Raw genomic sequence first — 12,138 nt, forward strand, 5'->3', positions numbered from 1 at the left:
CAATCTCAAAAAACTAAAGGACGAATGATCTCGCTGATAAGTGGATGAGGACATATAATGGGGGGTGGGAGGGGTTAGCATTAGGGTTAGGGGTAGGTTTAGGGTTAGGGATAAGGAGTGTGGTAAGAATGAAGGAAAGAAGGACTGTATAGAGGGAAAAGAGGGATGGGAGGGGTGGGAGGGAAGGGAAAAAAAATAATGAATCAAACAACATTGCCCTATGTAAATTTATGATTACACAAATGGTATGCCTTGACTCCATGTACAAATAGAGAAACAACATGTATCCCATTTGTATACAATAATAAAAAAAAAGAAAGGAATGAAAGGCAATGCAAACAGCAAATAGAGGAATAAATCAAAACGAATATTGACCTAAAATGGTAATAATAATAGTAACAATGTATTTTGGAAAAACATAGAATTAAAATATAAGACACTATCTAAAAGTCTAGAGATAATTTCTCTTTAGTTCTAAGGTATTTGCACTGTCTGTAACCTAAGTAAAAGTACCAGTTAAATTTATACTTGGTTAAGTGAGAGAGTTATGTCAAAATCTATAGAGCAGCCACAAAACCAAAGAATGAAGAACTTCTAAAAACAGCAGAGGAAAAAAATAATGAAATATATAAAGAGCAGCTGTTGGGAGAGGAGAAGGGAGTGAATAGAAAGAAAGAGAGAAAGAGAAGTGCATAGAAAAGGTAAAACTAAGAGGAAGCAAATTCAAGTTGGCAGGTTTAAGTCAGCAATTGTACTAAAAATAATTACATTACATGTTGTAATAAAGATAAAGTATACACAGGAACATATCTAGCATATAAAGTCACAGAAAAATTCAAAGTAAAAAGATGGAAAAGATAAAGTTATGCAAAGACTAACCCAAACAAATATGCTTCAGTTTAATTGATATTTAAGCAATTTTGACTTTAAGGCAAAAATGATTAGAGATAAAAAGGGAAATTTCATAATAATACAAATTTACATTCACCTAGAAGAAATAATATTCTTGTATTTCACTTGACAATAATCTTAAAAATAAATAATCATGAAGAATTAGAAAGACATACATTTGAAGTGAGTGATTATAACTTTTCTCTCTTAGTAATTGATTGACCAAACATTTTTAAAAAATCATTAAAGATATTGGAGATTCGAGAAGCACAATTAAACCACTTTAGCATCCTACCATATTGGGTTAGATTTTGTTGAGCCTCATTAATTTGTAGCAAATGCTGGAAATATTATTGAGTCATGATCACAGAATCTGAACTTTGCCTTTGAAGTTTTTCTCTTTCAGTGGCAGGAGCCTGATCTCTTCTAGTTTTCAGTACTGTTAATAATGCTTTATATCCAGGGAAGAGACATACAAATTTCATTTAGCCAAATGCTCTAAAAATTTTTTTATTAAACATAAAAGGAGAGGATTTTCCTTTGCTATTTTAAAATCCCTATCAGTAAAATCTTCAATTAAAATATTGGAATGTTAAATAATATTTTCACTTTATCCTCATTGTTTTATGTATTTGTGCTGTGAAAGCAACATTTCAGAATTGAAATGTTTACTTATAACTTTGAAAAAATCTTGATTTTGACTGAAATTCTTTAACTGGACTTTATTTTCTTTTAGCTTTATGAACCAAGGTATTATATTTTTAAATAACTCTTTTCATTTGTGTTTTGAAGAGTCTTTCAAAATGTTTTATTTTTGTTAATAGAATGGATTATATGCAAAATATAAAATTATTGATCATATGATCTTTAGATTTTTAAAACTTTAAATGACATGAACTAACTTCATTAGGAAGGAATTAAACTAAGAAATAAAAGGAATCAATAGAATGCAGTGGCACAGGCACCTGTAATTCCAGTGATTCTGGAGGCTAAAGCAGGAAGACTGTAAACTTGGAGGTTTCCTGGGCGATTCAGTGAGACCCTATCTCAAAGTAAAATAAAAAGAATTGGACAGGTAGCTCAGAGGTAGAGTAGTACTACAAGAAAAGAGAGAGGAGGGTTGAAGGAGAGAGGAATCAATTAGAAATTAATGTGTTCACAAATGACAATATTTATCTGAATTATAACATTGATACACTGATGAAAATCATTTTTGGAATCATTTCCATTGCTAAGTTTGATTAAACTTCATAGTGAAAATGAGCTCTTGTGATTACCACATATTAGCAACACAAATAAGAAAACCATAGTTTTCTTTAAGGAATTTCAAAATACAAAATATGAACTTCTGATTTATGACAAAAATGAAGGATAGTATCCAGGTGAGGGAAGGATTCTTTTAGAGAATTCTGTGTGTGTTTAACATCACATATGGCTTTGGCTCCATCCAAGAGAATGCCAGGAACAAGGCAGCATTACCTATGGTAGTCTCTTCTCCTTCATTGTCAGGTCCTCCTCCTCCAGAGGCAGAAATGCAGTCCATATGACCCAGATTTAGTCCAAATCAACTTGCTTTCTCTCTCCCAAGGCTAAGCTGCAAAGACACTCCCAATGTTCTGCCAGCTACTTAACCTCTTTTTCTCATTTCAAACTTCAATATATTCTTTCAAAAATGAATCACACAAAACCTGTCCCAAAGCCAAATGACATAAGCAGCTCTGCATCTTGGATCCCAGTGCCCCAGTGAATGTTCATAATGTCTCCAGTCATTAAGAAAGTGTTAAATCATGGACAAACACTGCTTAAGAACATGGGGAAATGCATAAAATGGCCATTTGTCTAGTTAGGGTTCATTTCACTAAAGAATTACCTTGTGCCCAGAGAGTAATTCATTTCACAATTAAGTTTGTTAGATGTCACTATTTTATTATGGTGTTTCTGCCTCAGTGGTGAGTTAGGGACTGCTGCATTTATGGGCATAACCTTGGCTCCCTCTGATCCATTGGTTCCAGCTTTGCTCTGAAGTCACCAGATCTCAAGTCTGCAACTTGTGCTTTAAACAGCACATTGTGTACGGCATGATTGTGTGCGAGGGTCTTATGTCAGAGGTCTTATGTACAATCACAGCTCTTCTACTTACTAGTCACAGTCATTTCGTGTTTCTGTGTCTCAGTTTACTGTCTTAGAAGACATACTCTTAGTGTGACTGTCAAGAAATAAGTGCCTACTGTTAGATATTTTAAGCAGTCACCTCCTGCATTGGGGCTATGCCTGCTGATGTATTTCTTGTCCTTTAGCTATAGAACTGAGGCAGAAGTTGGTCGGCAGATAAGACTTCTCTTACTCTCTGTCTACTCCAGAATCTAACCACTTCTCCCACTACCACTATCCCTCCCTTTGGTCCAAGACATCAAACTTCTCCTATCTGGATTATTATAATAGCCTCAGCTATAATTGTCCTCCTGTTCTATCCTGTCTGCCCTGCAGTCTGTGTATATGGTACCTAGGATGATCCTTTTAAAACATGGGTTTAGTTTTTGTCATTCTTCTGCTCATTGTCCAGCAAAAACTTCCCATTTTGCTCAGTGTCAAAACAAAAGCACTTACAATAGTCTATAAGTACTTCATTATATTGCCCCATTAACTTTTGGATTGTCTTAGGTCTACTTGGCTACTACAGTGCTGTACTTCTTGCTACCTCCCAAATGTGTGATACCTAATTTCATCTCTAGGTCTTTGCATACGCATCTTGTGTCTGAAATTGCTGTTCCCTCAGATATGTGTCACCTCCTTATATCTTTGTTCAATTGTCACCTTCTCAAAGAGGTTAACACTGACACATTCCTTCTTACACTTCTGATCTTAGTTCTCATTACTCTTTCTTTCCCATAATATTTATTATAATGTGTACACACTATATATTTTATTTATTTCTTATGTCTATGAGTTATTTTCTTCTTTACCACATTAAGATACAAGCTTCATAATAGCAGGGTTATTTGACTGTTTTCTACTTTTATGCATCCCAAGTGCCTAAAACAGCACCTAATAAATACATAGTAAGGGCTCAATAAATGTTTAGTGAACGAAAGATGAAATTGATGTTCTTCTGGGGAAGACAAAGAGAAAGACAAATATGATATCAGTTTAAAAGCTGGTATATCATAAAAAACAAGGCAGAATTTTAAATAAGAACATGATGAATCAAGAGGCAGAACATTCCAAAATGTGATTATGGTAAATCAAAGTACTGTCTGAACGTGTGGGTGTTACATTAATGTTTTTAGGTATATGTAGATACATAAGCAGTAATCTAGTGTTCACTCAACATCTGAAATAAAATCTATCTTTATTGACTCATTTTCAGCTCTATAATTTGCCAAAATTACAGAGTATCAATATGACATACTAAACCTCATAGTGTAGGCAGATGATGAAGGAAAAGAGGTCAGGACTGAGAACTGATCAGTAATTTTGAGTTACATTTTCAATGTTAAGAGGGCATGGTGGAAAGATTTTACTAGGATTCTAATTGCTAGAAACATGGATTCAAGTTATAATTCTTATTCAGTAGCTGTATGGCCTTGAGTACGGTGCTTTTCCATCGTAGGCCTTCAATATCCTTTGATACATAGTAGGAAAAAGAAATATTGCTCTAGAAATATCCTAAAAATTTGCAGAGATTTGGTGAAAGGAGTACTTAATACATAGTAGCTATTATTGTTGTTGATTTTGAATGTATACAGAATTTAAGCTAAATTTAGATGAATGCTTGTATGTACTATGGACTGAATTTTGCTCCCCTTTTCCCCCACCAAATTCATGTATTGAACCCATTACTCCCAATGTGACTGTATTTGGAGAAAGAGTCTAAAAGGATGTGATTAAGGTTAATTGAGGTCATATAGATATCTCCAATTGATCTGGTTAGTGTCCTTATAGAAAGACACTCCAGTAAGCCTGCTGTTGCTCTCTTCCCCATGGGAGCATAAAAGCAGAAAGCAACAGTCACCAAGACAGGAAGGGAACCCTCACCAGAAATCAAATCAGCCAGCACCTTGATCTTGAACTTCTCATTTTCCACAATTACGAGAAATAAAATGTTGTTGTTTAAGCCACCCAACCTATGTATTTAGTTAAGGCAAACTAAATGGAGTAAGAAAATATCCTACGGTGTTTCACAGAGTAGAATTTTAGGTAGTATTTTAGTTGTGGTCAGTGTCTGAGATAACACTGGACAGTTTACAAATCCTGTGCATTGGAATGACTTGTTCCAGCAGAAAGATGGCCTGCTGATCAGGATCTGAAGTAGAAGACAAGGTAATGGACTGGACATATGGCCATTGAGAAGGTAGCCCAACACCCTAACGCTCAGACATATAACAGATCCCAGATGTTTAAGAGAGTCCACAGTTATCTGATGTACTTCTTTCTCTGCTCATGTCTTATTGAGGAATCAGACACTAGGACCCAGAAGGAGCCGGGGGGCAAAGACTGATCATTATCTTTGATGGAGACTACTCATCACCACTAGATCTTAGAGTTTTCAAAAGCAAAAAACCATAACACCATTGCATGTTAAAATGCCTGTTCTATGACTATAAGTATATGTTTCTTATCATTTTAAGAAGACCTTTATATATAATCAGTAGAATTAAAATTTTATTTGTCTAATGGACTAAATTATTTAAAATATCACTGAGCAACTTATAACAGTTCTTTTATTATTATTCTGTTGGCAATCATAAGTGATTGTACTTTAGTTAGTTAGGGTCTGACTTGTGGCTCTCAAGCTACAATCTTTATTTTTTACTATCAGCAAATTGATTGTTTAGTATGGATAATATTTCCTGCAGCTTGAGAAATTTATCCTCTAAACTAGACATTGTCATTTTCTTTGCTTGAGTAGATAGATATCTGAATTGGCCCTAATTTGAATTGACTATTCTGGGTTGACAAAAAGTCCTATAGGCTAAATAAAGATATATAGAAGGAGTAAACTTAGTTTTCTTAAGAGTCAATTTTTTTTTATTTAGTTCATGACAATTCAGAAAGTTCCACAGAACTTTTTGAGAATCAATTCTGAAAAAAATTCAAAGTATAAAACATACACATCTAAAATATATTTATGACAACATGAAAATTCACCTAAACTCACCCATTCTAGTCAGTATCCTTTCATGTAGAAAGTTTAAATTCTTTGACTATATGCAATAAAAATAGTTTAGCAAAAGTAAGAATCAGTTACATTACAAAGCACTGGAGAATATCAGGATGAATGAAGCTTAGTCCTTAGCCTTGGGCAGCTTGCAGATTAGTACTGAGACAGTGTGTGAGTTGATTTTTTTTTTGTTGTTGTTACTGTGACCAAAATACTGGAAAAGAACAATTAGAGGAGAAAAATTTTATTTTGGTTCATGATTTTAGAGGTCCAGTCCCTTGGCCAGCTGACTCCATTGTTCGGTGCAGAACATCAAGATAGAAGTGTGTAGCAGAGGAGTATTTCTCAGTTCATCATGACTGGCAAGTAGGGAGAAAGGGAAAGAGAGGTGTCAGGAATGGGCCCCGGGTGATTTACCCCCTCCAACCATGTCCTATCTGCCCACAATCAACACCCAATTAGTCCATTCAAATTACTGATTTGAATAAAATCATTTCACCTTGAATTATTCCTGTATTAACACAGGAACTATTGGAGGACACTGCATATCCAAACCATAATATTTTTCTCCTGGTCCCCAAAAGCTCATGTCCATCTCAACATACAAAATGCATTAGTCCATCTCCAAGAATTCTCATAGTTTTAACAATTTAAGCATTGCCCAAAAGTCCAAGTCTAAAGTGTATTGAGACTCAAGGCAAACTCTTGACTGTGAACCCTATAAAAATCAAAAGTAAGTTATGTATTTTCCAATATATAATGGCATACGGTAACCCTCCCAGCCCCAAAGAAAGGAATAGGGGCATGGAAAGAGGGTATGGAACCAAAACAGGAACTAAACCCAGTCAGGCAAATATTTTCTGTGTCTCTACCTCTGGCATCTGGGGGACATGGTGGCAAGATGTGCTCTCTTAAGAGCCTGGGAAGCACTGCCTCTTTTGCCTTGTTAGTTTTGTTCATGTCCTCTCTTTTGGCCTGGCTATCTGTAGCCAGCAGCTTTTCTCAGCAGATAGTTCACATTACTGGCATATTTTAATTCCTGGGGTCTCCATTCTAGCTTCACTTTCACCTTCACAGTTTCATTTCACCCTCTCAGGGACTTACCACAGGGATTTCAACCTTATTATACTTTGCCTGGCCTCCCAGGCCTTCCTTTGAAATTTTGGTGGAAGCCTCCATGACCCACTAACTCCAACATCCTGCATTCCTACAGAGCCAGTACCATATGGTTGATACCAAGGTTTGTCATCAGCTTGAGAAATAGCTGGTCCCCACTGGGACCATGGCTGCTGTTGTCTCTGAGAGCCTAGGTGGGGAAATAACTTCCTGGGTCAGTTTTCCCTCAAGTTCTCTTAAACACATTTTCCCTTCTAGATCCTTGAGACTATAATGGGTGTGGTCTTGCTGATTCTGAGATGTACTCAAGGTCTCTGCAAAAAGTCCTTAGCATCTCTTTAAAATGGATATAATCTCTTCAACAACCATATCTTCCTTAGACCCAGCTTTATACACAATTTTCTGGCCAAACTGCAAATTTTTAAAATCCTTCTGCTCTGCTCTTGATCCTCACAGTAAACTTGACTAAAAACCAAAAGTAATAGTCATGTCACTGCCTGAGTGCTGTGCTACCTTAAATTTTTCTCCAAATTTGGCCTCATGCAAAGTCTCAGGACATGAACAAAATCACGTCAAGTTCTTTGATAGAATTCAACACAAATGACCTCTAGTTCAGTTTCCATGAGAATTCACATTCCCCTCTGAAACATGAACAAATTCCTATGTCTGCATTCCTATCAGCATTCTGGTTTTCTGACCTCCCACCAGAATCCTCCATTAAGCTCTGCTTACATCATTTTTAAGATTTCTCCAGTCTGAATTTACAAATGTTTCCAAACTCCTCCTGCAAACCAGTACCAAAGGCTTCTGAACCACATGGTCAGGTTATTTGCAGCAACAACCCTACTCCTGGTACCAGTTTCTGTGTTTGTCAACTTTTTATCACCTTTACCAAAATGTCTGACCAGAGTAACTTAGGGAGGAAAAGTTTATTTTGGCTCATGGTTTCAGAGGTTCAGTCCATGGTTGGCTGACTCCATTGTTTTGGACCAAAGGTGAGGCAGGACACCATAACATAAGGGCAGTGGTGGAAGAAAGATGCTCACCTCATGGTGATTCTGAGAAGTGAAAGGGCTACAGGGATTACAAACCCTTCCAGGGCATACCCCAGTGACCCACACACCCCAGTCATACTCCTTTTTCCTGTAGTCACCACCCACTTAATCCATTCCAGTTAGGATAGACTAATTAGGTTATTCTCATAATCTAATAATTTAACTTATGATTATTCCTGCATCAACACAGGAACTACTAGGAGACACCTCATATCCAAATTATTACTGAGGGGCAAGTCTAATTGCAATTATAACACTGTGTGAACTCTGCTAAGGGGGCAGATCCATGGGGTGCCACATGAACAAAGAGGAGTGGTACTTGACTCAACATAATTTGGGGTATTATGGAAGTTTCCTTAAATATAATGATACTTAAATTGATTGTTGAAAGAAATATAGGACGTTTCTAGCTTGGTAGGGAAAGCCTGGAAGACCAGTAAAGCACTGCAGGCATAAAGAACATCATGTCAGTGTTCAAAGTTCTGAAAAGCAATGTGCATTTTGGGAACTTTATGTAGTTAAAAGTATAGTATTATAGGTGAGGAGGAGGCTAAAGTTAGATCAGGAAATATTTTATGTTGTATTTTAGAGAATTTGGATGAAGATACATGATGTGTTCATAAAAAGTGGAGTGTTGTGATTGTTTTCATACTTCAGAAATTTCACTGAAGAACAATGGTAGTATCCACCTGTCTTTCCTCACTTAATTCTCATGATAATCTTCTGCCCAACAGAATATTTGTAATACATTGGGCCTTGGTTAAAAGAGTAATTTTGTGTCATCCTTTTCTTTATTCTTCCTCTTAGATTTTATCTATGTTCAATTTTGCATAATTTATGCTTGCTTATGATGATAGGATCAATGGTAGGATGGGTATCATATTGTCTTTCATGACTGTTCTTTTTCTCTATTTATTAACCTGGATTTCATTGGTTAAATGGGACTATGGTCCAAAGAAATATGTGGCTCCTGAGAACTGAAATCAACAAAGTTCCTTGTCCCTACATTGTATAATACTGGAAATAGATACTATTCCTTGGTTTATTTTAAATAGTGCTGGAACCAAATAAAAATAACTGTTTCTTTCAAGAAATTCCCACTCACAGAAAAAAAGTTGTGACTCAATGAAACAACTATCAGGACCATCATTTCATTCATCAAGGCCTTACTTTAAGACCCCTGCTTCCCTGTTGTCTACCAACTCACAGCTATTGTAACAAAATAGCCTCTGTCCAATCTCAACCAGATGAGAGATCCTAATTAGAAACATGATTATGTATTTTGTCTTCACTGCCTGAAACTCTGTCTTCCAAGTTGTCTAATCTGCTGGTGATGCTTTCCAGTGAATTTTTTATTTGGTTTATTGATTACTTCATTTTGAATATTTCCAACAGATTCTTCCTTAGGAGCTCTATCTCCTCATTAAAGTGATCTTTCTCTTCCTCTTTTTTTTTCTTTGATTTCATTTTTTACATCATCTTTTACCTTGTAGATCAGTTTAACCATAAACTTTCTGAATTCCATCTCTGACGTTTCCTCCACTGTGATGTCAATGGAGTCTGTTCTTGAGGTATTCTGTGTTGTTTGGGATGGTGTGTTCTCCTGTCTTTTCATATTGTCTACCCATCTATCTGGATGAATCTGAAGCTGTAGAGTTTCTACCTTATGAGTTTATAGTGTCTATTATGATTTGCATGTGAGGTGTCCTCCAAAAGCTCCTGTGTGAGATAATGATTGACAATGATTTCTCAGAGGAGAAAGGATTGGGTTATAACTTTAATCTAATCAATGAGTGGTAACTGGAGGCAAGTGGGGAGTGACTGGAGAAAGTGGCTCATTGGGGGCATGGTAATGAGGTATATATTTTGTATCTGGTCAGTGGAATCTCTTTCTCGGCTTTTTGATAGTGATGTGAGCTTCTTCCCTCTACAACACTCTTCCACCATGATGTCCAGCCTCATCTTGAGCTCTGAGGATTGGAGCCTGCTGTCTATGGATTGAGACTTCTGAAACTGCAAGCCCCTAAATAAACTGTTCTTCCTTTGAAGTTGTTCTGGTCAGATCTTTAAGTCACAGTAGTGAAGAAGCTGACTAAAACAGTGTCCCTCTGTGTTACTAGTACCTCATAAATTGGGAAGAGCCCAGTGATAGTAACAACCTATGCAAATGATATATAGGAATAGAGCAGGTACTTAGTTCCTATTTTAATATCTATCATGTTAATTGGTACAACATGCAGAAATAGTGGGATCAACAATTTCCATCAGTGAAAACAGTAAATAATCATGAATTAAGCAATAATCAAGCAATAGGCATTGTTTATGACTTCCACTATATTAATTATTGTTGTGGCATTGATGGTAGGGTGAGATGTTATATACACCAATTAGAATTAAGAGATGTTAAGGTTAGAGTTTAATATGAAGAGAGAAGAAGAGATAGGAGGGTAGAAAAGTGATTACAGTTTCAAAGGATAAATGGGGAAGATGTAACGGTAACTTAGGATATGTTGTTAATGAGAAAGATGAAGAAAAATAGAAGTAAGAATATAAATGAGGAGAGAGAATGGAATTTGGCTGTCAGTAATAGAAAAAGAGAGGGAGAAAAGGGAGAAAGAGTAGTGGCAAAGACTATACAAAACAAAATCAAAATATGCTAATCAAAAACTCTAACCCTCAAAATACAGAGCAGGGGAAAATACCCCCCCCCCAAAAAAAAGACTAGAAATGAGAGAGAAACAAATAAGTACATGTATAAGTGTCCTAGAATCAATCAATCAGTACACATTCAAATAATATAAAAACCAAGAAAACTACAGAACGCTAATGAAAGAAATTGAAGAAGACCTTAGAAGATGGAAAGATCTCCCATGTTCCTGGATAGGCAAAATTAATATTGTAAAAATGGCCATCCTACCAAAAGCTCTATACAGATGTAGTGCAATTCCTATTAAAATTTCAATGACATTCTTCAAAGAAATAGAAAAAAGCAGTTATGAAATTCATTTGGAAAAATAAGAGGCCCAAAATAGCCAAAGTTATCCTTAGTAAGAAAAGTAATGCAGAAGGCATCACCATACCAGACTTAAATTATACTACCAAACTACAGTAACAAAAACAGCATGATATTGACACAAAAACAGACATGAAGACCAATGGAACAGAATAGAAAACACAGAGACAAACCCACATACACACAGTTATACTAGACAAATGCACCACAAACATTAGAGAAAAGGTAGCCTCTTCAACAAATGGTGCTGGGAAAACTGAAAATTCACATGTAGCAGAATGAAATTGAACCCATATCTTTCACCCTGTACAAAACTCAACTCAAAGTGGATCAAGGATCTAGGCACTAGAGCAGACAGCCTGAGCCAAATAGAAGAAAAAGTAGGTCCAAATCTCCATCATGTTGGCTTAGGATCTGAATTCCTCAAAAAAGACTCCTAAAGTGCAAGAAGTAAAACCATGAATCAATAAATGGGATGATAGCAAACTAAAAAGCTTCTTCACAGCAAATGAAGTAATCAAGAACGTGAAGAGAGAGCCTACAGAATGGGAGAAAATCTTTGCCACCTGCACCACAGGTAGAGCAGCTATCTCCAGGATGTACTAAGAACTCAAAAAACTTAACACCAAAAATCCAAATAACCCCAACATTAAGTGTGCAAAGGAACTGAACGGACACTTCACAGAAGAAATACGAATGGCCAACATATATATGAAAAAAAGTTCAACATCTCTAGTAATTAGAGAAATGCAAATTGAAACTACACTTACAGCAAACAATAAATGTTGGCAAGGATGTGGGGGTAAAAGTTCACTCATACATTGCTGGTGGGACAGCAAATTGGTGTAACCACTCAGGAAAGCAGTATGGAGATTCCTCAGAAAACTTGGAAGGGAACCACC

The sequence above is a fragment of the Sciurus carolinensis genome, chromosome 11, assembly GCF_902686445.1.
Source record: "Sciurus carolinensis chromosome 11, mSciCar1.2, whole genome shotgun sequence".
Taxonomy (NCBI): Eukaryota; Metazoa; Chordata; class Mammalia; order Rodentia; family Sciuridae; genus Sciurus; species Sciurus carolinensis.